General features: G+C 43.0%; 1 long non-coding RNA gene across 1 annotated transcript in view; it reads left to right on the forward strand.

Moving 5' to 3' along the window:
• Nucleotides 1–24,552, forward strand: part of LOC114676967 (uncharacterized) — a 251,064-nt gene extending 226,512 nt beyond the window's left edge. Inside the window, exons 3-4 of the long non-coding RNA XR_003728215.2 lie at nucleotides 20,084–20,260; nucleotides 23,896–24,552. This is a non-coding gene — a long non-coding RNA (uncharacterized LOC114676967). The remainder of the gene's footprint in view (nucleotides 1–20,083; nucleotides 20,261–23,895) is intronic.
• The last annotated feature ends 1,482 nt before the right edge of the window (nucleotides 24,553–26,034 follow it).

Here is a 26,034-nt window from a genome sequence, read left to right on the forward strand (position 1 = left end):
TGATGTTGTAAATTTGAAATACGTCTTGATATTCAAGTCTGGAAATCAAGGAGAGATTGGGTCTGGGAACTGGGCAGGAACTTTTGTAATTGTGGGACCAGCTCAAACTGAGCCTACTTCGTTGATAACAAAGTGTCGAGTTACGTTATAGGTATAACAGAGCCAAAAACCTGCAAGTCATATAACCTGGGCATGTGCTATAGAAAAAGCTTTGACCTCTAACAACACCCAGAACCAATGATTCCTCCCCTCAAGAACCAAGAGGACCAGCCCATGACTGGAACATGAACACTGGAACGCTTTCAGAAGGAGGAGTCCATTGGCCTGGAAGATCTGGGGCCAAAGTCTGCCTCAACATACCTTACTGTAAATGGCCAAATTTGAAGTCCTCCAATCAGACCAAACCAGCATTCCCAAATCCTTTCCCTTGCCCTTCAGGCCCATAAACTTGCCCCAGACCTCAAATCAAGGAAACAGCTTTGAACCCAACCCCTGTCTTTTTGCTGGCAGGTTTTGCAATAAAGCCTTTCTTTTCTCAAAAGCCAGTGCCATAATTATTGGCCTCTGCACTCAGCAACCCCATTTGCTCCACAGCAAATTCCTCCTCAGAGATTTCTGTTTGGAGCATTAGATCTAATGTTGTTAAATTAGAAACAAAATGCCTTCCTATATGTGTGTTTTTTTTTAAGTGATCGAGTTGGAATTATGTTATTCTGTTGGATACGTCTGTGGTAGCTGATAAATGAACTACATATTTTAATTATACATAATATTTATCAATTGCTTAACACAATGCCTCGTGTTAAGCAGCTACTCTAGACAAGTGTTGATTATTGTTATTAGCTATATATATATATGTGTTTTATATGTTATTCGCTATATATATATGTTTTACATTTCCTCATTCATGTTCTTTCTAAACCAGATAGATGTCCCATGCTGGGGCTCCATGATGCACTAATCTGGCTGTATTCACATTGAATTGATCATTCTTGAGGTTGTACATCAGTTCAGATGACCAGAATATTAATGTGTGCACCACTTCTCAACCTGGAGCCTTCCGACATATCCTCAGAGCCCATTAAATCTATAAAAATTTAAAATGTGTTTTCCTATTTATAATACTATTAAAGTAATAAAAATACATTCTAGAATCCCTGCATTAGATGAGCCTCTGATTACTAGGCCTTTAGTTTAACAAAACGTGACTAGAGTGACTCCATCTTACAGCTCGTAGCTAGGCACTCACAAAGCACCTATAAAGTGAATGCTTATGGTCTGCAAATAGTCATATTGTAAGCTGACTGCTCTTATAATTGCAGAATATTATGGCCACACAGAACATCTTCCACCAGGCCTACAAAATGTCCGGATGTCCTAAGAGTGCAGCTCACTTTACTTAAATATAATGTTAATGGGCAGGCTTAGGTTGAAGGATTAATGGTCATTGATAGCACCAATAACCCCTGCCTTCAGTGAGCACATCTATACATTCTAAGTATAATTATAGCTCTATAGTTTCTTATAAGTAGAGACATCAACAAAGGACGGCATGTTCTTCCTCCTGCTTTCTGAGGATGCCATACTCAATAACAGAGTAGTTCCTAATAAACTTGCTTCTTTCACTGTGGTCTGAGATTCACCCTGAATTCTTTTCTATGCAAGATCCAAGAACCCGCTCCTGGCATCTAGATGGGGACACCTTTTTCTGGCAACATCTTGACCACCTCCTTTTACTGAAGTCCCCTATACAGTTTTAGAGGGCATTTGCATTAAACTTATGGCCATGTTAATACCAAAGAAACCCACATTCTATTACAATACACATATTGAGGTTTTGTGGTCATTGCACAGAGAAAGGCAGTGGGAGAACGAATGGCTAAGAACATCTCTACATGAAGCTGTAAAGACTGCAGAGCTGGCTGGAGGTACAAATTCAGTCAGTGGTTTTGTTGTGAAATCCTGTCTTCGTATATACAAATTAGCAATGATCAATTAACAGTAAATGCTATAGTGAAAAACCACGAATTTTCTTTCGTTAAACAGCATTTTTAAATTTCAATATTGTATTTTGGAGTGGGCTAATTGGCCTTTCAAGATAATGGATCTATTGTTTTAAAAAAGCTTTGTTTTTTAAAACGAAAAACAATAATTACAGTAACAATAATGGTTCCAGGGCCAGGTGTGGTGGTGACTCACACCTATAATCCCAGCACTTTGGGAGGCTGAGGCGAGAGAATTGCTTGAGCCCAGCAGTTCAAAACCAGCCTGAGCAACAGAGTGAGACTCTGTCTCTATAAAAAATTAAAAATTTAGCCCAGCATGGTGGCATGTCCCTGTGGTCCCAGCTGCTCAGGAGGCTGAGATGGGAGAATCTCTCGAGCCAAGGAGATAGAGACTTCATTGAGCCCTGATTGGCTACTGCACCCAACCTGGGTGAAAGAGACCCTGTCTCAAAATAATAATAATAATAATAATAATAATAATAGTTCCAATGGCCAACAATAATAATAATAATAGTTCCAATGGCCAACATTTGCAACAAGTAAAACTAAATACATCAGTTTATTTTCTACTATTAAACCAAACATCAACAAGTTAGTGGCAGCAAATAACATCAACCATTACTCTGAATTAATATTGATAATTTTCATTTTGTTAGTTTTGTAGTTTAGTTTGTGTTTAATTTATACATTTGATTTACTCTTAGATTTGCATAAGAGCTATGCATTTTCAGCATTTACACTTCATTTATCTTAAAGAAACATAATTAAAATGATTTGTCCACACTAATGATTTATAATATTTTTCCATTTAAAGGGTTACTTCATTACTCATGTTTAAGAAACAGTGCCATAATGAATAACCTCCTATAAACCCAAGAAACATTCTCAACATCTGGCGAGTAAGAGAGTTTAGAAAACCTACTATGGGGCTCATTTTTTTCCTCCCAAAGATGTTGATAGACTTGGAAAATTCTGGATCTAGTTGGTTTTTGTTGTGGTTGTTTTGCTTTGCAGATATTTAAACAGATGTTTAATGGAGGAATTTGCTCTTTGTGCTCCAATGAAACCAATCTACTTTCAATTCTAAGAATGTGCCAAGCTCTTTCCCATCTCAGCACCTTTGTACTTATTGTGTCCTCTGCCTGGTCTAGAGCACTGATATGGTTTGGCTATATGTCCCCACCCAAATCTCATCTTGAATTGTACTCTCATAATTCCCACATGTTGTGGAAGGGAGCCAGTGGGGGATAATTGAGTCATGAGGGCGGTTTCCTCCATACTGTTCTTGTGGTAGTGAATAAATCTCACGAGATCTGATGTTTTTATCAGGGCTGTCTGCTTTTATGTCTTCCTCATTCTCTCTGCATGCTGCCATCCATGTAAGATGGCACTTGCTCCTCCTTGCCTTCTACCTTGATTGTGAGGCTTCCCCAGCCATGTGGAATTGTAAGTCCAATTAAACCTCTTTCTTTTGTACATCACCCAGTCTCAGGTATATCTTTATCAGCAGCGTGAAAATGGACTAATACAAGCACCTTCCTCTGCTTTTTGCATGGCTGGTCCTTTTTAATCCCTAGGTCTCTGCTTCAACATCCTTTCTTCAGATGCCCTTCAGTAGCCACCCCTGTCTAAAGGAGGTGGTTTATTCTTCTCCCTCATCACCTTCTTTATTTCCCCCCAGACACTCGCAGGATCTCTTATTCTTTAAAATGTTCATTTTACTGATTCATTGCTTGTTTTCCTCATCAGTCTTTTCCTCATGGTTTGATGAGGGGTTGGGGGAGAAATAATGGTTCCTTAAGGCCCTGTTCTACTAGACAGTAGGCCAGATCATCAGCACCTTAGTCAGGATAAGATCTGTGTAAGTTGATACTCAATTAATAGACTCAGTGATCAAAAGAGTGACCTATTTTTACACCTCAGATTTTTATCCATTCATTTTTAAATTCTGTTGAGTTATATAGTGAATAACTACCATTTTTATTAATTCTAATACGCATATTTCCTTCATCATTTAGTATCTCTGAAATTGATCTTAACAATTGATATCATGTCCCTTTTTTGGTGGCTTTCTTTTAAAACAATGCATAAAACAATGTGCATCTTACACACAGTGTGGATGGCATTTGGGAGTCCACCAAATAAGATAACTCTATTTCTTTAAGAGAATTGGCTAATATTAATTTGTCCAGTGAAGGAACTTAGAAACACCTTGCCAGGAGTCAGCCACTGTAGTGCTTTTCTGCAAAAAATGGCCACCAACAAACCCTGTGTACCATGCAGCTCTTTCAGCCAAGAAGCGGAGTCTTTCTTCTCTGCATGATTCTAGGTTGATCCTGAGATTTACTTTGGTCAGGTCAGTAGAATGTGGGAGAAGTGACACTGATTCCTGATCCTTGAGAGCATTTCCAGTTCCTTTGGTGAGCCAGCTACCTCAGTGTAAATACGACTGCTGAATGATGAGAGACCACAGAGAGAGAGTGAGAGCAAGAGTGAAGGGTGGGGTGAGGGAGTTGTGGGGGGGGGGGAGATAAAGAGAGAGAGAGAGAAAAAAAGAGAGAGGCCCTTGGAGGAGAAGTGAGCTACCCCCACCATCAGCCAGCACCAATGCCTAAACCCGTGAGTGAGGTCATCTTAGATCTTTGAGCCCCAGGCAACACCATGTGGGGCAGAGGTGAACCATCCCTATTGAGCCCTGTCTGAATTCCTGACCCACGGAATCAAGAACAATAAAATGGTTTTTGTTTTCAGCCACTAAATTTTAGGGTCGTTTATTACACAGCAATAAATAACTAAGACATCAACAGAGTCAGAAGTTAAGTCCTACTAACTGTTCTCTTGGTTTTCTCCAATTTGGAACAAGCTCTCTCCCTCAAATAAAGAAATAAACTTTAATGATGTGAGCCTTAGTAAAAGTGCCAACGTTTCTCCCAGATCAGATTTCCTGGCACTAACAAAACAATCGTGAAATGCTGTAAGACGTCACAGTTCAAAACCAGATTCCACTGGGGGATTATCACTTCCTCAAATCACCTTCCTACTTGCAATTATTTCTGTTCAATGTGATGGTGCCTCATTGAGTATCTGGGGCTCCTAAAAGATATTTTCCTGCATAACTTCATGTAAAACCATATAATCACCATGAAAGCACATCTAAAAGTGTCCACTGTTTCTAAATAACTTGATCGCCTAGCCATGGCAATTCAATAAGAGAGCAACCTTTGAATGACAAATGTTGGCTCAAGACCATTGTTAGTAGAATGATCTGGATCTGATAAGCATCAGAACTACTACGGCACAGGAGTGCCCCCCAAAGCAACACTCTGGAGAAGTACTGAAGACATCTCCCCTGAGAGTTGCCACTTAGAATAGCCAGCCTGCTGACCAAGCAGGATATCCTCAGTGTGTGTGGTAGTTTCTCAATCGGAAGTATGAAAATCAGGAACATTGCGAAAGGGAGGGCAAGAGCTCTGAACAATTAATATCCGGTGAAGTGTGAGAGGGACACTTGAGCTCCTTACTTTGCAGTAACAACCTTGGAATGGAAAGCTATTTTGGTAGCCAACTGTGGAAAGTGAACATTAACCAAATAAAACCATGGGGTCATAAAGCTAGGAATGTGCAGGAATTCATGAGTCTGATTTTCCTCAGCATATTTGCTCTTTCAGAAGAAATTTTCCTCTATTGCTCCATGAAATATGAGTGTGTGTTTACATTTTTAAATAAACCACATTATATCATTAGGTCCTATTATTCCTAATCCACAGCTCAATTCATGAATGCAATCCAGTAACTATAAAACTGTAACATTTCTTTAAAAGTAAACACAGTACCTTTTCCTCTGTGTTTGCCCAATCTTTTTTATGGGACACTAAAATTGAGAACGGAATATCTTCTTTCACCTTTGACTGACACATGAGGCCTTCTCTGGAGATAAGCTGGGGTTATGAAACCTTCCATGAGTGAGAGGCCTAATCCATCAGTCATCTCAGAAAACCTCACAGCCAGTTCTACTCCATATGAAATCTGTCTGGGCATCAATCTACTGATGGATGCAATGAAGACGCAGATCAACACTATTCTTACTGTGATTCAGTGGAGTGTCATACTCAGCATTGGATGGCTGCATAACATCCAGGAGAGACATAAACGTAAGAAGAAAACTTAGGAATGGAATCATTATCAAGAAAAAACAAACACAAAGGAAAGGTGAGTGTGTATTGGAAAAGTTCAGCCTGATGGATACTGCCCTAGATTCAGTGATTTGCCAGGAGGCAAAAAGAAATGTATCCTTTCCTATCAAGTGTTAAAAGCACAATATCATTTTGTCATTGTTGCAAAAACACATTGACACTCAGCAAGAAACCCCTTCCTGAAGTTCCTGGGCTTTTCCCTGGCCCCTCTAGCAGCCCTGGAGGAAACAATGCCAGATATTATAGGCTATGCTTTACAAATTCTTAGTTGAAGCTTGGAAATCACTATTAGTTTTTCTTCAAATAAGTCTAGAAAAAGTAGGACAGGTTTCTTTCAAGCAAAGAAAGTAGGGAAATTCACACCAAATCAAAGACCTCGAGTTGAGTTTTCTGGGGCATGACCCTTCCGTCTTTTTTTTTTTGATGGAATCTTGCTGTGTCTCCCAGGCTGCAGTGCGGTGGCACAATCTTGGCTCACTGCAACCTCCATCTCCTGGGTTCAAGTGATTCTCCTGCCTCAGCTTCCCAAGTAGCTGGGATTACAGGCACCTGCCACCATGCCTGGTTAATTTTTTGTAATTTTAGTAGAGATCGGGTTTCACCATGTTGGCCAGGCTGGTCTCAAACTTCTGACCTCAGGTGATCCACCTGCCTCGGCCTCCCAAAGTGCTGGGATTACAGGCATGAGCCACCCCACCTGGCCAACCCTCCTGTCTTGACAGGAATAAGTTAAGGTAGCTTTGGGGGTAGGAGTGAGAGGTGTCCTTGTGATTTCTCAATAGTACCCAACATTTCTCCTCATAGTACCTGAGTGTTTTCCCTTCTCTTTGTGACACTCCACTGAAGGACCACCAATGAAGCCTACTACTAAAGATGCAAATATCCCTGGAAAAGGAGATGGAGTGACAGGAACACTGATCTTACACCAGGGCTGAGCACAGAGCACAGAGACGAAGCAGGACCCAGGTAATGTGTATTGCAAGTTTGAAGGTTGAGCTTCTGTAGAACAGTGATCTTGCTGGAACACTCAGGTGAGGAATGAGAGTGGATAGCGAGGCTGAGAACGACAGCTGAGATGGGGGGGGCGGGGAGTGTTGTCAGGGGAATCATAGACCTGAGTGAGACAGGACAAGCACAGGGAAAAGCAGCAGGTGCTCAAGGAGAGGACCTTTATAGGATGCAAAAGGTGCCCAAGGTTGGTGGCAGGGGAGCTTAGGAAGGTGAATGCAGTGAATCTCTACCTGCAGGAGGAGACGAAGCGGTGCTTCTCTGTTCCCAGGGTCTGAGATTAGGCTGGAACCATTGGCCAGAAACTTAGTTTCATGCAGGCTTCTTCAGCCTTTCTGGCATCTGCAGACTAGTTGCACCAAACTTGGTCACCCTATTCACTGTTTTAAGTAGTACATCATATCCTGCAAACCACTAGATTATAAACACAATTTGTGGTCTGCTTTCAGAGTGAGACCGTCGATATCTCAGGTAAGATTTTTGAGGGTCAATCTTATGGCTACAGCCAGAGCTTTGTCAGAGTCAAGCCCTCTGGGTTAGTTTAGGGAGCCACAGTTTGGTACTCAGAGTTGGGCTTGAAACAGTTGAGCAACAAGTCACTTTTCTTTATCTTCCTATGCATTTTCAGCAGTCATCATGATTCACATGACATAGTTCCTCGAAAGACCAAGAAAAAGTCACACAATACTTCCTATTTCCTATGGTGCAGGGATACATATTTTCTTTCTTTTTTTTTTTTCTTGTTGAAAAAGGCTGTCGCTGTGTCAACCAAGCTGGAATGCAGTGGTGCAATTACAACTCACTTCAGCCTTGACCTCCTGGGCTCAAGAGATCCTCCCACCTTGGCCTCCTGAGTAGCTGGGACTACAGACACATGCCACCACACTTGACTAATTTATTTACTGTAGAGATGAGGCGGGGGAGGGGTCTCACTATGTTGCCCAGGCTGGTCTTGAACTCCTGGGCTCCAGCAGTCTGCTTGTCACAGCCTCCTAAAGTGCTGGGATTACTCGCGTGAGCCACTGTGCTCCAGCCTTCATATTATTTATAACTACAGTACATAGTTGAGAATGTCTGGGACTTCGGAGTTGGAAGCATTAAGAAATATTTCTGTGATTAAATATAGATAATGGGCAATAGTGTCTGTTTCTAATTTATTTTTTAAACTATTATTTTCACTGCAAACAAACTAAAAGATAGTGACTTTTAGGTCTCGTGCAGTGGCTCATGCTCACAATCCCAGCACTTTGGGAGGCTGAGGCAGGCAGATCACTTGAGGCCAGGAGTTCAAGACCAGCCTGGCCAACATGGCAAAACCCTGTCTCTACTCAAAATACAAATATTAGCCAGGTGTGGTGGTGCGTGCCTGTAGTCCCAGCTACTCGGATGGCTGACGCACAAGAATCGCTTGAACTCGGGAGGCAGAGGTTGCAGTGAGCCAAGGTCATGGCACTGCACTTCAACCTGGAGTACAGAGCAAGTCTCTGTCACAAAAAAAAAAAAAAAAAAGTGACTGTTATAATAAAACCGACTTCTTAAACATGGAGGTAGAAAGAGTTAAGACTTTGCATGTATGTATATGACACTAATCCGTATCTAAAATTTCATATTATGGATTAAAATTCGGAAATGTGGGTTTCCATTTAATGGTGTAGTTAGAAAGAGAAATCCAATCAGGATATAATAAGATTATAAAACCACTATTAGTCCAACAATTCTCAAAATGTGGCCAGGGGACCACTGGGGGTCCCTAGGTTCTTTTTGTGAGATCGCAAATCCTGCCTTTTCCAACTATATATCTGTCTAAGACTTGACTTTACTGTGTAAGACTGGATTTTCTTTTTATACTTCAGTCAAAACAACATAAGTAACAGAAGTAGATATGAGATTTTAGCCATCTTCTCTGAGACCAGACATTAAATAAATTTCTAAAAATATAACACAATGCCAATCTTATCATTACATTTTGTGGGGTTTGGGGGAAATATAGTTACTTTTCATGAAAAACATTATTAATGTTAAAAAATCATTTGTTATCGTTATTTTAAATGAATGAACACATATTACAGCCATTTCTTACTTTTAATTTCTAATATAGTAAATATTAATACACATAAATCACACATACAAAAGCTCTTTAAGGTCCTCACGAAGTAAGTTTTAAGAGGGTAAAGGGGTCCTGATATTGAGATGTTTCAAAACTCCTGTGTGAATCCTGGTTCATTTTCCTCAAGTTAATTCTTTGGACTTAGTACCCATCCAAATCCCATTTCTTTAGCTTGAGTTTGTTACCAACTCTACCCTCTTCATTTTCCCTCCCAACAGTATGCTTATGTGCAAGGGTAATGTAAAAATATTTAGCACATTATGGCATAGAAACCCACCAGTGCAAACATTTGCACAACCGTAAGCAAAGATTCTGACTGAAAGCAAAAGGTTCAGTCCCCCTGTCTCTGAACTTCTAGGTCTTTCCACTTGTAAATTCCATCTGCCTGTGGATATATGAGAATTCCCTCTCTCATCCAAAAGACTCCGGCTTACAGGTGAATCCTGGGGGGCTGGACATAGTACCTAGCACACTGGAGGGACTCAGCTGGAATCTGTGCATGAGTCCATATTTATCTGTCCTGAGTGCAAACTCTGCCTCACGTAGTAGTGTCCCTCACACCAGTGCGGAGGAACACGACACAGGGTTCCGTTATGGCGATGAGACTGAGAACAGTTACCAGCCACTTGCATCACCAACCTAGATTGCCCCAAGGATATGGAGCTTCAAATGGTCTAATATTGTGCAATATCTTAAACACCTGGATGAGATTTGTTTAGGCTTAAGGAATGGGTGAAATGCCTCAGAGATCTATGTTAACCAAACCAGTTAAACCACCCAGTTAAGACGTAGTTAGGACATTGCTTAGCATTCACCAGAATGAGTTTGACACCAGAAATGCATGGAATGTATTGAGATGCCGTATTTTGGTGAAATGAGATTATGAGAACTGGGAAAACCAGATTCAGGGGATTTCCGAAGGCCTGAGGCAAGGCTATGACCACCCGCTCTGCACACTTTGAACTCTCCCCAAGTGAGCGTGTGATTCCGTGGGCACTCATTCCTTCCTTCTTAATGTTATGGAATGAATTGTGCACCCACCCACCCTGAATTCAGATATTGAGGTCCTAGCCCTCAGTACCCAGAATGTGATCTTATTTGGAGGTAGGGTCTTTACAGAGGTAATCAAGTTAAAGTGAAGGAGTGGGGGAGGGCGCTAACCCAATAGGACTGATTTCCTTATTTTAAAATAGGGAAATTTGGACCCAGAGATACATTCAGAGAGAAGACGATGTGAAGGCACAGGAAGGATGCGCTGTGAACATCAGGACCAATGCCTGCAAGCCTAGGAGAGAGGTCTAGAACAGAGCCTTCCCTCGCAGCCCTCAGATCGAACTAACCCTGCGAGTACCTTGATTTTGGACTTCTGGCTTCCAGAATTTAGCAACAGTAACTTTCTGTTGAAGCCATCCAGTCTTGAAGCCACCCAGTCTGTGGTGCTGGGTTACCGTGGCCCTAGCAAATTTGCCTGCAGCTTTCCAAATCACAGCCCTGTTTTGTCATAGGGGAAGAATTCTAAGAAGTTCTTTATTTGGCCAAGTGAGGGATACAATAATGAGCATTTCCCTCGTCACAGTTCTGACAACTGCCTCAGTCACACACGGCTTAGGAGATTGGCCACTTCCTCTGCCTTCAACTTGCAGGGGGCTTCAATAATAAATGTGTAGAAGCGTTTGGTCTTCTCAATGCTGGGAATCCAGGAAGTATGGCCTGGCATACATGGAAGCCAGTCCCCTAATGACCTCATTGACACAGACCTCATTTGGGGATCTCCTTCTCAGGCACTTCCCCCTTGGCTCCTGAGGCCAGAACCCGACCCTGCTGTGTCTCTCTTCCATGCATCTTTTGCCATCTCTCTCTGCTGTCTGGAATCTGCAACAACATGAGGGTGCTCAGGACTTTGATGTTGCTACTGACCTCAGCATACCCCAGTCCAAACCTACTCTTTTCCTCCTGGGCCCACATCCGCTTCTGCTCCCCACTTCCCCAATGTCTTCGTTCTTTTCATCACATGCTGACCAAAGAGTCATCTTTAGGCACTCTCTGTGTCCCTTCTGCTACATCCACTCTGTTGCCACAACTCCTGAATTCTTCCTTCTGATTTCTTCTCACTCTTCCTTTCCACCGTGGGTCAATCCACTGGGGCCCCAATGTCAGGACACCGGATGACACTGTTTGGACACCTGGAAGGATCGGGTAAAGGATACAGAGAAGTCTAAGGAGGGATAGGGTGAGTCCGGGATGAACTGTGGATTAGGCACCAGGTAAAGCTAATTGGGGGGTGAGTGAGGAATGGGGTGAGGGTATCTATTACATATATTTTACAGTAATAAAAGGAAGTTGAAAGGTCAGTTGATTGCTTTTGGGAATTAAAAATGAGCACGAATGTCAAAATGTGAGCAACTTTGCACAGAATGGCAATATCACAGTGTTATAGATCATCGCAGAAGCCTTCTCCTTGTTGCCTGCATTTCCTTCCTCTAATATTGTACACACTACCACCATATTTAAATATGCAATTCTGGTTAAATGCACCATTTCATTTATTCATATAGTCAACAAACATTTGCTGAGCATGCTTCTCCTTATTGAAATTTAGTAGAAAATGAGACTGAGTGAATCCCTGTTATTTTCCTACCATTCCCTCCAACAGCTCCCGCTCCAAATCATTCTTTTAGGCTCACTCTTAGTCTTAGTCACCACATATGTGCGTGTGTGTGTGTGTGCGTGTGTGTGTGGTGTGAACATATGGTAAATACATAACTAGGGCCCCAGATATAGATTTGTAACTCATTTATTACAATTGAAATGAAGATAGTAAAGGGTAGAGATGCCCAATGGTTACTGTGGTGATGAGCACTCTACGAATAGCATTATTCCCCTTTGATGGCATTCTCATTCATAGGATGAAATGGAGAAAACATGAGAACATTTCCAAAAATGTAGGAATTATCCCCTCTGACATGTCATGCATTTGTTTTCATTTTTCAAATTTTAAGCTTGAGAACTTTTAAGCTGGCTTTTTAAAGTTTATGCAAAGAGAACAAACTTAGTTGCTTGGTTTGCTGCTCTTCTAATTCCTTAGATCTGTAATATAAAGCAGCATCCCATTTTTAATTTTGAAAGGCAAAGAGCTATGCCATTGCCCCCATCCTTCTCCCAATTCCCCTTGTTTGATACTCCCCAGCACCAGAGATGGAGGCTGTTCTAATTTCCTCTCATCCAAGTGCAGGGAAACTTTCTCTCAAGTTTTCTCTCTCAACTAATAACCATAAGTTTTTGGAGAAGTCAATCAGTTCAAAATATATGACATTTTAGGCCAGATGTGGTGGCTCATACCTGTAGTCCCAGCACTTTGGGAGGCTGAGGTGGGCAGATCACTTGAGGCCAGGAGTTTGAGAACAGGCTGGCCAAGATGGCGAAACCCTGTCTCTACTAAAAAATACAAAAATTAGCCAGACGTGGTGATGGGTGCCTGTAATCCCAGCTGCTCAGGAGACTGAGGCATGAGAGTCGCTTGGACCTGAGGGGGCAGAGGTTGCAGTGAGCTGAGATCATACCACTGGACTCAAGTCTGGGTGACAGAGCAATATTCTGTCTCAAAAAAAAAAAAGACATCAAAAAAGATTAATCATACAGCCCTCATAGAATGGTCAGAGATAAGTTATAAACTGCTGGGTATTTTCTGGATTTAAACCAACTAAGGCAAAAGTTTGGTTTATATTGAGCAAGCATAAAGATGAATATAATCTGTGACTGAATGCTCGATTCATCACGCTCCGAGTCTCCTTTCCAAGACACCATCAGCTGCGTAGACTTGGAGAGGGTCCAAGGGAGGAAGTTGGGGGTGAGGAAACCAGTGGAAAATGCCCAGTTTCATTTTAAAGTCTGCTGAAGGGGTACGACTTGTCTGAACTTCTTTGAAAGGTTTTGGAGAAATACCTTGCACATGACAATTAGAGAAGTTCTGGTTATAGTAGCAGGAACTTGCTTAGATTGTCCCTGGATCATGGGTAAGAGGGCACAAGAAAGAGAAGCCTCTGGTTAAGATATTTAGAAAGATGGGGTAGAAAGATGGGCCCGTGGGTAGTTGGCTATTGTCCCATAAATCAGGGCCCCTCACCTTCTGGTCAAGCCCTGCAGCCTGATGGGCAGAGGGGCATGTGTCAGCCGTACTTGACACATGGTTTTAAAGCCAACACTTATTGAATGAGCAGTTAGCAGGTACCAGGCCTAGAACTGTGCACTTTGCAAGCATTATTTGGTTTAGCCCTCTTAGGATCCAGAGACTCATCTTAGCCCCATTTGATAGAGGAGAACACAGAAACCTAGAAAAGTTAAAAATTGTTCCCAAAGTCACAACTTGGTCTCCCCATCTCCCAGAGTTTCTTAGGCACCACCCCCACTCCTTCAATGCTATCACTGATTTTGGTTTTTTTATGTTCCTCCAAGGCTTTCTGTACTGTAGAAGATAAATGCAGAAACTTTCCCGTGTGCCATTGATTCAAAATTCAGCATGCATTTTTAAAGAATTATTAGGGACTAGGTTTGTACTAAACAGAGACGAAGACATACAGCCCCTGCATTGAAATCGCTCATCCTTATTTATTTATTTATTTATTTATTTATTTATTTATTTATTCATCCATCCAGCAAACTTTTCCTGAGCACTTTCTATCCCAGGTACTGTACTAGGTGCTGGGAATAAAAATCCAAATCAGATACTGTGTTTAGCATTAATATTAATTAATGTTAATAGTAATGATAATAACAATACTACTAATAATAGTTAATACTTACTGAGTGCTTACTGTATGCCCTCCACTGTTTTAAGCACTTTGTACTATCAACTCAATCAATCTTCACCACAAGCCCGTGAGCTGGGTACTATTATCACAATCTTGATTTTACAGATGAAGAAACTGAGGCACAGAGAGATGAAGAGATTTGGGATGGGCCAGGAGCAGTGGCTCATGCCTGTAATCTCAGTACTTTGGGAGGTCAAGGCGGGTGGATGGCTTGAGCTCTGGAGTTCAAGACCAGCTGGGGAAACGCGGCAAGACCCTGTTTCTATCACAAACAAAAACAAAAACAATTTACTAGGTGTGGTAGCATACCTGTAGTCCCAAGTCCTTGGGGAGCTGAGATGGGAGGATACCTGAGCTGGGGAAGGTCAATCCTGCAGTGAGCTGTGATCACACCACTGCACTTCAGTCTGGGCAACAGAATGAGACTCTGTCTCAAAAAAAGTTTCAAGCCATCCGTTTGAATACTGTATGCACACCAGTGTGGGAAGTAGATGCAACAACAACAAAACATTTGCAAGGCAGTGAAATTGGAGAGAATTGAGGTCAGTCCATAGCCATGAGGGCCAAGGAGAATCAGTGACCAAATATGCCCATCTCCAGGGTTCTGGTAGGGTCTCTTGTCCCCAAAGTGGGCGTGTGGCTCTTGGCAAGCTAGGTTAGGAGAGTTGGCTGAGTGTGATGAGCTGGATATTCAAGCTGGCAGAAATGAATTTCTTATACCTTTTTTCAGCTTCATTTCAGATATATGGGGCTGTTTCTACAACAATAGAACTCATGGACACATGGACAAGATGGCTTTGGTTGTGTTTGAAAAAAGGGTCAGCAGCAAAGGGACCAAGAACATATATTGCTGAAAGACAAATCTCTTAAATAAATGGTGCTGGAAAAACTGATATCTACATGCAGAAGAATGAAACTAGACCCCTATCTCTCACCATATACACACATCAAATCAAAGTGGATTAAAGACTTAAAGTGAGGACCTGAAACTATGAAACTACTAGAAGAAAACATTGGGAAAACTCTCCAGGACATTGGTCTGGGCACAGATTTCTTGAATAAGACTCAAATGCACAGGCAACTAAAGCAGGAAATGGACAAATGGATTATAGCAAGCTAAAAAGCTTCTACAAAGCAAGGGAAACCATCAATGAAGTCAAGAGATAACATTCAGAACATAAGAAAATATTTGCAAACTATTCATTTGACAAGGGATTAATAACTAAAATATCTAAGGAGCTCAAACAACTCAATAACAACAAAAAAATCCAATTTACAAATAGGCAAAAGATCTGAATAGACATATGTCAAAGGAAGACATGCAAATGGCCAACAGGTATGTGGAAAATTCCTTAACATCACTAATCAAGGAAATGCAAATCAAAACCACAATGAGATATCATCTTACACCAATTAAAATAGCTGTTATCAAAAAGACAGAAAATAACAGATGCTGGTGAAGATGAAGAGAAAGGGAACCCTTGTCCACTGTTGGTGGGAATGGAAATTAGTACAAGCACTATGGAGAACAGTATGGAGATTTCTCAAAAAACTAAAAACAGAGTTACTATATGATCCAGGCATCCCATTGCTGGGTATATATTCAAAAGAAGGGAAGTAAGTATATCAAAGAGATATTTGCATTCCCATGTTTATTGCAGCACTATTCACAATAGCCAAGATATGGAATCAACCTACATGTTCATCAATGGATGAATAGGCAAAGAAAATGGGGCAGATATACACAATGGAATATTATTCAGCCATAAAAAATGAAATCCTGTCATCTGCGGCAATATAAATGGAATTGGAGGACACTGTTAATTGAAATAAGCCAGGCACAGTTAGACAGATATCACATTATCACTCATACTGTGGGAGCTAAAAATCTTGATCTCATGGAGGTAGAGAGTAGAATGATGGTTATCAGGGGCTGGGAATAGTAGCGGGGAGGGGAGATAAGGAGAGATTAGTTAATGGGCACAAAAATATAGCTGGATGGAAGGAATAAGACCTGGTGTTTGGTGGCACAATAGGATAACTATAGTTAACAATAATTTATTGTATATTTCAAAATAATGAGAAGAGTGGCATTGGAATACTCCTAAGACAAGCAAATGAGAAATGCTTGAGGTGCTGGATACCTCAGCCACCATGATCTGATCATTATACATTGCATGCTTGTATGAAAGTATCACATGCACCTCGGAAATCTGTACAACTATTTTGTATTCATGAAAATAAAAATTAAATTACATTAAAAAAAAAAAAGGTCAGCGGGATGCTAGTGGCCTCCACCAGCAGGAATCCTGGGATGGTGTTTCCCTTATTAAGATTCCACAGGGACAGGCACACCCCGAGTGAAAGCCACATCTGTGCCTTACTCAGGGTCCAGGTGTCAGTCAGATGAAACAGCAAGGTGTTTGTGTAGTATTCATTCATTCATCAGTAAATATTTATCAAGTGCCTACTGTGTGCCTAGAAACTGTTCTAGTCCTTTGGGATACATAGTGAACAAAATGGGAAAAAAATCCTTTCTCTCATGGAGTTTACATTCTTGTGGATGAGACAGGCAATAAATAATAACTATTATAAATAAGTAAATTGCCAAGTACGTTAGAAGGTGATAACCTTCTATATAGAGTTATGAGTTCATATGGAAGGCAAGAAATTGAGAGTACAAGCTTGGGGATCTAGGGCTTGCTCACTCTAGGGTCTGGTTCCTGGAGGTGACCAGGCAGGGCTCACCGGGCAGGTGATATTTGACCAAAGTCCTGAGGAGGTGGGAATAGCCAGCGCCAAGGTCCTAAGGTGAAGGGAGGTGCCTGGTGTGTCTGGGGAACAGCCAGGGGGCCAGTGTGGCTGGAGCAGTTAGAAGGAGGAGAAGAGTAGGAGGTGAGGTCAGAGGGAAAGTGCCTGGTAGTGCCTTCTAGACCATTGTGGAGACTTTGGCTTTTACTTTGAGTGAAATGAGGAGAGCAATGGTAATGGAGGGATTGAGAAAGAGTTTGGTTCTGGATAGATTTTGAAGCCAACAGATGTCCCAATAGATGATAGGTTGGGCATCAGAGGAGGGGTACCAAGGTCAAAGACTGCTCCATGGTGTTTGGCTGGAGCACCTGGGAGGATGGGGATGCTGTTCCCTGCATCTGAGACAGAATACTGAGACAGAAAGGTTCCTGTGGAATCGTTTGGGGGAAGACCCAGCCCTTCACATTAGACCTAGGAAGTTAGGAGGCTGTTGGACCTGAAGATGAAGAAGACGCGTCGGGACCTGGAAATGTGGGCAGGGGTGCAGAAGAGAGGCCTGGGCAGGAGTCCTCGGAGGCAGGCGCTATTGAAAGCCAAGAGACTGAGTGAAGTCACCAAGGGAGGAAGAGAAAGAAGAGGGTGGAGGACTGCATGCTGGCCCTGCAGTGTGAAGACACTGGGAAGGGGCAGCTGCGGAGACTGGGAAGCAGCAGCCACTGCTAGAGGAGGAGAGAGCCGGGTGTGAGCAAGTGGAGAACAGGTGTAGACAGGCAGAGGAGAAACAGCTCAGTCTGTCTGCTGCCCACAGTCACGAGCACAGGCACGCCCCAAGGGAAAGTCGCCTCTGTGCCCTACTCAGGCCAGATAAAACAGTTTTAAGGAATAGAAACAGCTTCTCTTCCTGCCATGCCGGGGGGTGGGGTGGGGGGACTGCTTTAGCAATTTGCATAATTGGGCCTTGTGAGAAAGACCCCTGTGAGTCCAGTGCTGAAGGGAGTTGATTTTAGCCACAGCAATTAGTCATTCTCCCACTTCATGAGCTGTCTGTGTGTGGTTTCTAAACAGGCAGCATTTGTTTAACAAAATAATCAGCATCTCCATTTCCTCCAAATCATCCTTGAATGTAAAGATCATTTGAAAAAATGCTAGGCCATGCTATGGTGCACTCCTAGGGGTGTCTTATTTCCATTTTCCTAATTTCAGATGGAAAAATGTAGGTAAAGCCTTGATGCACAAATTTGAAAATAAAACCAACACTCTCCTGTATGCACTGGCCCCTTCCTGTGCACCCCCAGCCCTGTGGTCCTTAGAGCCGCTTCCTACAGTATTCGTGATTTAGAACAGCCCATTCTTTAAGCTGGTCCAACATTCTTCCATCGGCCTATCCACACTCTCTGGTTTGGGCTGGATCCCCAAGGAAATGGGTTTGGCTGCCTCAGGCTGTGGTCTAGGGACAAAGGAAAACCAAAGTCTGAGTTCTGGGTAGATGTTGTCAAGAGACAGGAAACCACTCATGGCTTAACTCCAGGAGCCTGCAAGGTCAGGCAGTGGGTGAGTGCCTGTGAGCAGAGCCCGGAGAGATCTCTGAGGTAGCAGCGCCCTGGGGATCTGAGCCTTGGAGGTGCTGAGTCTTTGGATGAGAGGGAACTGATAGAAGCTCCGGTCCATTCAGTCATTCAATATTCATTTACCCAATGACTCCCATGGCTCACGTCCTTTGCTTCTTCATGAATTAATGTTTATTTTATGATGTCGCAGAAACCAGACATAGCCTAAGCCTGAGAAGTCTGGGAATGGTAGATGGTATAGTGTCGGGGAAACCACAGTCGCTGTTGAGTCAGACTGGCTTGGGTTCAAATCCAGGTCTGGCCAATTGTACCTTAAAGGGTAGCTTAGCCTCATTGGGTCCCTGTAGTTCCCACCAAAGGGGCCATTATGATGTGTTCCTTGAGGAGCTGTTGTGAAGATCACGATGATACATGGAAAACACCTGATGCAGTGCTTCTCACATAGCAAGGACTCCATGTATTGTAATGGTGATCATTTTTTGTTTGTCATAGCAAGGTGTGGGTGAACTAAGGAGCCTAAATGAGACTTCCCATGCAGAGGCTGAGAAAATGAAGGGTTACTGCTCTAGAAGAGAGGTGGGGAGGGTGCCACAGGCAGGCTACTGTTCGCCCTATTTTGCCTTGGGCAGACATTGATGCCCTGTCCCCAAACTCCTTTCATTCCTGCTGGGAGATGGCTTCCAAGGTGTGGCTCCAGGCCAAGGCCAATTACTGAGGTTTGCCTGTGGGCTGTAACCTCTTTACCACAGTCACCCTGAGCAGAAAGCCAAGCGAGTAATTTCGGAGAGCTTGTGTGCTGACACGTTTTTGATGAGGTGAAAGGATCTGACTCAAAGCTAGCCCTCGACAGTGAAAATTAAGAAGTGTTTCTAAGCCTGAGAGGCAGCTTTGAGCTGTGTCCTCAGTCAGGAATGCATTTGAAAAGAAATTTGAAAGGCTCTGAACTCTTCTAGATGGTTCTGTATAGACACTCCCCACGGTCCATGTCCCGGGAAGGGGTAGACACAGCTCTGAGCAGCCCAGCTTGCCAAAGCAGCAGGGCGTCTGTGCCTGTGCACCTCTGTCATGTCTGGAATGTCCCTGGAAGAGGGAACTTGCCCCGCTCAGCCTCCACCTCCAGGGAAGTTACCTGCTTCTCTCTCTCCTGCCATCACCAGAAGCCCAGCCCTGCCCTGGCTTAGGAGACAGGAAGGGAGCCCAGTCCTCACCCTCCTTCTCCAACTGCAGTTCAGCATGTCAGAGCTGGTAGTGAGAACCTGGGAAGTGTATTTTCTGCCTCTTCTAAAGGGGAAGCCCATGGTTTTAGTGCTCAGCAGAGATCCCCATAGGCTAAAGTCTTAGCACCGATGATGTTCACCCCCAGGTGCAGGATACTGAAAGTAGACAGTTAATAACAAACAAGTACTCTACCTGACAGCAAGTGGGTAAGGGGTGACAGCCAGCGGAGTCTTGGTTTCTGATTTCTTCCTAATGTGGTCGCTGCTGGGCGGCTCTGCTGCTTGTTAGACAATCAGGGTTGCTGCCCTGTTAGTGTACGGTGGCGTGTGGGGAGCACAGCCATGGCGTGTATTTGATGATAACTCAGGCCAACTCAGGTCCTTTTTAAATGACACTTCCTGATGCACGACCTTTTTCCCTGCAGCACCTCTCCTTCAAAGACCCGGGAAACAAACACTGAGAATGAAGCCAGCCTGCTGCTTCCTGACCCTGGACGGATCCTTCCATATTCCAATATCACAGTCATGTCTGCAAACATCCCTTCTATTAAAGCAGTATGCAGATGTAGGTCAGAAGACAGAGCAGCGGATGTGTAGAACAAGTAAGTCTAGGGATCTAATATACAACATGAAGACTAAAAGAAAAAAAAAGCAGTATACATTTTGTGAGACCATACTTAGAAAAGCAGCAAATCCGGGAGAATGAAGTACGAGACACACTGGTTTCACTTGATCAAATCAGCTTCTGAAGCTGATTTGTGAAGGGGCAGGGAAGGTTGGAACCCTCAAGCATTATTTGGGGGAGTTCACGGGTTTTAAATAATTCCGTAAGATTGATAACACTTTAATGAGTCCGTAAGTAAGAATGAGATTAGATAAAATTATTGTGGATCCACTGACTAATCACGGAAAATAGGTAATTTCTATAAAAAAAAAGCGAGCATGCTATGGGTGTAGATAAGGTAACGATGGACACAGTGATACCATGCAAAGGCTCAGGTTTTTTCTACTAGCGTTTTGGATGCCTCACCTACATGTAACTGACAATAATCTGCTTCTTTGCATGAAGAACCACATGCAGCCTTTTCCATACATTAGCTCATGATTCCCAATAACAATCGTAACACTATGTATTATTTTCCCCTTCTTCAGATGGCAGAACAGGATCAGAGAAGTTTAGAAACTGCCCTCAGTCACCCAGTAGGGAATGGAGCTCAACTGTGAACCCTGGAACTCCTGACTCCAAAATCTGCTCTTTTTGACTGGCTGACCACACAGCTTCCCAGTGACAGCAGATGGGAGAGACAGGAGGGAGGGAGGAAGGGAGGGAGAAGGAGAAGGAGAAGGAGAAGAGAAGGAAGAGGAAGAAGAGAAGAAGGAGCAGGAGGAGGAGGAGGAGGGGGAGGGGAAGAGGGAGGAGGGGGAGGTGGAGGGGGAAGAGAGAAGAGAGAAATGGAAAGAGAGAGAGAATGTGCCCAAACTGGAGCCAACAACTCTCCATACCCTCAGGTCTCCCTTCACAGGGCCTCTTCTTTCTCTGGCTCTGTGGTTCTCTATCTTAGGATGCATTATCACAATCGCCTGGAGGGCTGGTCTCCAGGTGGATTGCTGGACTCCACCGCTAGATAGAGTTTCTGATCTCTTCAGTCTGTACTGGAGCCTGAGATTCGAATTTCTTAGCTGTTCCCAGATGTTGCAGGTCTGGGGACTCCACTGAGGACCACCGCTAAGTATAAACCTGCCTTTCTTGGAAAACAGTACTAGTATTGCAGAGAAGCTATTTTAACATACTCTTTCTTAGTCTTATATATAAATAAACAACAAACAAACAAGTACGGTTTTGTTTAACGATAAACCATCAAGCTTTCCTTTGTGTAAAAGTAGAGATTTCACCTACTGCACAGATTCAATAAGCCCCGGGGGGGGGGGGGCACTCCACATACCAGCAACCATCTGCAGGAACCACGTTTTTTTCCTATGTGAAATGTCCTCTGAGTGCCGGCAAGTGACTAACATCCAGTCTGTCTCAGAACTCAACCTATTTGGAGAGTGGGTGTTCGCAGTCAGCATGTGCTCAAGTTGGAACTGTACCGTGGATAAACTGTTACTGAAGCACTGCAGTGGCTACAGGCTGAAGGACTTTTGTCTTCCAGGCCTGGCTGCCAGGATGTGAGGCCTGGGTGGAGGAATGCGGTTAGAATTCCATGCGGTCAAGACTTCTTCCCTTGAGCCCTGTTAGGCTCTGCTTCTCTGATTTCCACTTTCGCCTCCGTTCTTGCCAAAGCTGTTTACATCCTCTAACCAATGCTGTCTAATAGAAATATATTGTGAGCCACATATGTAATTTAATATTTTTAGTAGTCACACTAAAAACATGAAAAGAAGCAGGTGAAATTAATTTTAAGAAATCTTTTATTTAACCTAATACATTTAAAAAATCATTTCAACATGTAATTAGTATAAAAAGCTAGGAAGAAAATATTTTACATTATTTTTCCCCTATGGAGTCTGCGAAATCTGGTGTTATTTAACACTGAGAGCACATCTCAATGCAGAACAGTGATATTTCAAGTGTCCACTAGCAACGTGTGGCTGGCAGCTACCATATGGGAAAGTGTAGCTCTTTCTGCATTTTAACTGCTCTGCGAGTTCAGAACCTAGAAAGAACCACTATGTAAAAGGCAGAGACAGCCAAATATTCATAGCTAAGCACTGGTTTTATGTTTATTAAACATACAGATGCAGATAGTCAAAACAGGGTTGTGCCTTAGAATCAACTGGGACACCTGTTAAGAAGATAACTGTGGCCGGTGTGGCGGCTCACGCCTGTCATCTCAGCACTTTGGGATACCAAGTTGGGCAGATCACTTGAGATCAGGAGTTCGAGACCAGCCTGGCCAACATGGTGAAACCCCGTCTCTACTAAAAATACAAAAACATTAGGTGGGAGGGGTGGCACAAGCCTGTAATCCCAGCTACTCAGGAGGCTGAAGCAGGAGAATCGCTTGAACTTGAGAGGTGGAGGTTGCAGTGAGCTGAGATCATGCCACTGCACTCTGGCCTGAGTGACAGAGCAAGACTCTGTCTCAAAAAAAAAAAAAAAAAAAAAAAAAGGAGAAGAAGATAACTGCCTGTACCTAATCCTATATCTACTTAATCAGAATGGGCTATGAAAGGAGAGGGAATCTGCATTTTTAATAAGCACCTCGGGTAATTTTGCTGCATCCAGCCTAGGACTTTCCACAGAAGAACATTTCTGAATCACCAGACAGAGAAGTATGAAATCCCATCCGGGGTGCCAGGCTAGAGGAGAGAGGCCGCACATCATCCAGCTCCTCTTCCTGTCTGCCATGCAGTCTAGTTTTACTCATACTTGAAACCTGATTTGCATGGATATGTGTTCTTAACAGAGAAACATTTTTATCATTTTTCAGGTTTAGGTTACCATGCAATTTATAGAATAAATGCAGTTCATGTGGCTTTCCCATGCTTTTGTGATTGAATTTAAAATTTAAGGGCTCCCTGTTTTATATAGAGATTTGTATGCCGGTGCTGCCACCTTGTGCTGAAAGAGACTGTTGACACAGGTTGGAATAAACGTGGACTTGCCCTCTGCTGGTAAAGAGGTTAGAAACCTAGTGTATCCCCAGGGTTCTGCCTCATGTGGGCCTGCACTGATCATAGCCATAACTGACACTTTTTTTTTTTTTTTTTGAGACAGGGTCTCGCTCTATCATGCAGGCCAGAGTGCAGTAGCGCGATCTCGGCCGACAGCAACCTTCTTCTGCCGGGTTCAAGCGGTCCTCCTACTTCAGCCTCCCAAGTGACTTTGATTGGAAGCACGCGTCACCACATTTAGCTAATTTTTATATTTTTATTAGAGACAAGGGTTTCACCATGTTGGCCAGGCTGGTCTTGAACCCCTGACCTCAAGAGATGCATTTGTCTTGACCTCCCAAAGTGCTGGGATTACAGGCATGAGCCACTGTGCCCAGCCACCGCTGACATTCTAAAGCGGTCATTCTCCAAGTATCTTCCCTGGGCCAGCAGCAACAGCATCCCCTGGCAATTCATTAGAAATGCAGATTCTTAAGCTCTGCTCCAGGCCTACTGAATTAGAAATCCTGAGGGCAGGTTCAGGATCTGTGTATTAACAAGTCCTCCAGATGATTCTAATACTTGATAAAGTTTGAGAAACACTGCTGCAAACTAAAACAATGATTTTTGCTCTTTTCAGAGGCACAGATGCAATGAACCTCGTGGACAGTTGCCTTAAAACAAAGGTAAAAGCACATGACGTGCCCAGACTTTTGTGACCACTTTTGGAGAGTTTATAGACTACATGTGGTTGGACCCCTGCTCCCAATCCTGCCTTCATGGAGCTGGAGGGAAGGGGATGGGATGGGGGTAAAGAACAAGACATCCTCACATACATGCCATCAAGACAGCTGGTTTAAGGCTCTTGGTGGTTATGAGAGCCACTGATAGTGTGTAAAATGGCTTTGTCCAGATTAGAAAAAGGTGCCTTTGAATAAAGTTACCTTGAAACATCACATTTTAAAACACTAATATAATCTCTAAAAATTATCCTTGTAACACTTAATGGATTATTAATGGAAAATTATCAATTATTTTTCAATGATTCATCTTATATATAGTATGGTATAGAAAGTACTATAGACGTAAGCTGAAAGCTTAATAATACCATCTAGGGCAAGTAACAAGTATCAGGTGACATAAATTGTAAGATGGAGAGTAAATTTAGCAGTGTTCTAATACAAAGGAGATGGACATTTTTTTAATATGCTCACCAATCATGATTATCAGTCAACTCCTCCTTGTTTGGAAGCAGAAGTAAACTAAAGCACAATAAAAATAATATGATGTTAATGTACTATGCTGCTAATCATTTGTAAGTTGAATGACAATATGAACCTACCCATCAGAAGGACACTTTACACTCATCTATCATAATATAGTAATTTTGTTAAAGCAAGATTTCTTATTGCTATCTGTTTAAAAATTATTAAAAAAAACATACAGACCTCCCACCTTTGGAGACAACAAAGAAGAACATATTTCAAAACAGTGAAGATGTCTATGATGTGAGTAGCACTCCCTTTGAACAGCACCTTTGTGCAGTGCACAACTGAACAACTGTACTTGGTGGCCGTGGTGCTTTGCAGGCTACAGGTCTGTCAGTTGCGTCCCCATCAGAGATGATGAGCTTGTTGTTCTAGATTTCCCCTCATCATTAAGCCTAATAGGAAATTCAAATGAAGATAGTGAAATTGCAAATTGAAGATTTTGCACTCCCTGTGACTCTCCTTATAGATATATTCTGAGTGTCCGCAAAGTCTCTAGAGACTTAATGGCTTGCAAATAATATGGTATCAGAAAGAGAATCCATTAGTGGAGTGAACATGTGTGGCAGGGAGATCAAGCTTCCTTTTTATTTTATAAAATGTGACTGTGAAGAAAACCTTTCATTAAGCCACGACAGATCTAAAAGTACTTATTTCTAAATCTTGGAAGCACAGCGACAAAGTGAGAAAGTAGTGAGGAAGTGAGTCAAGGGTCCAGTTAGAGCTCAGTGCTGGTATCTATTGTGTGTTTATGTCAGGTCTTCTTTTTCAGGCATTCCAAAACAGTTTCCCAGTGCTAGCCTGAATCTGCCTTTGATTGCAGGTGATTTAATCATCATCCCCGGACCCCAGCAATAGTCTGACTGAACAGGGAACTCACAGAGCCAGGATGCAGGAGGGCTAGGCCAGGCTTCCCCCTCCCCTAATGGTTCCCTAGGTTCATTCTTCAGGACTTAATGTATTTTTTCTCCTTACATATTATGCAGTAAAAGGCAGCTTCTTCCAAAAGAGTAAGCTTTGTCCCCTGTGGGCTGAGGTCTCCGTAGTAGGCAGAGCTAGAGTTATCATCTGGGGAGTGGTTAGCCTTCCCTTGCTTCTGAATCCAAGAAAGCCACCGCTGCATAACTGGCCCGCTCAGGACTGTGAACTTAAGAGGAAAGGGCAGCACTGACTCCATGTTTTGTGGAAGCTGCCCCTTAAGAAAGGCCCACAATTTTCCAAAGTCCTGCAGTTGCCTACACTCAGCCTTCCTGTCCCATGATGACATTTCCTAAAGCCCGCGTGGCCTAGTAGGTGGTGGTGTGTGCAGCCTGCCTGGTCTTTGTGAGACACTGATTCCCTCCTGAGCTGCACTCACTTTCTGGGCACCATTGCTTCACCTCCAGACCACTCAGCAAGGCCCTTCCAGCAAGGCTGGCACAGTCCCCACTGTTTTACTCAGTGGTCTGGGCATTCTCAGATCCTCCAGGGCACTCTAAATATCCCCTGCCTCGTCTTATCAGAGACGCCAG

Source organism: Macaca mulatta, chromosome 3, assembly GCF_049350105.2.
Source record: "Macaca mulatta isolate MMU2019108-1 chromosome 3, T2T-MMU8v2.0, whole genome shotgun sequence".
Lineage (NCBI taxonomy): Eukaryota > Metazoa > Chordata > Mammalia > Primates > Cercopithecidae > Macaca > Macaca mulatta.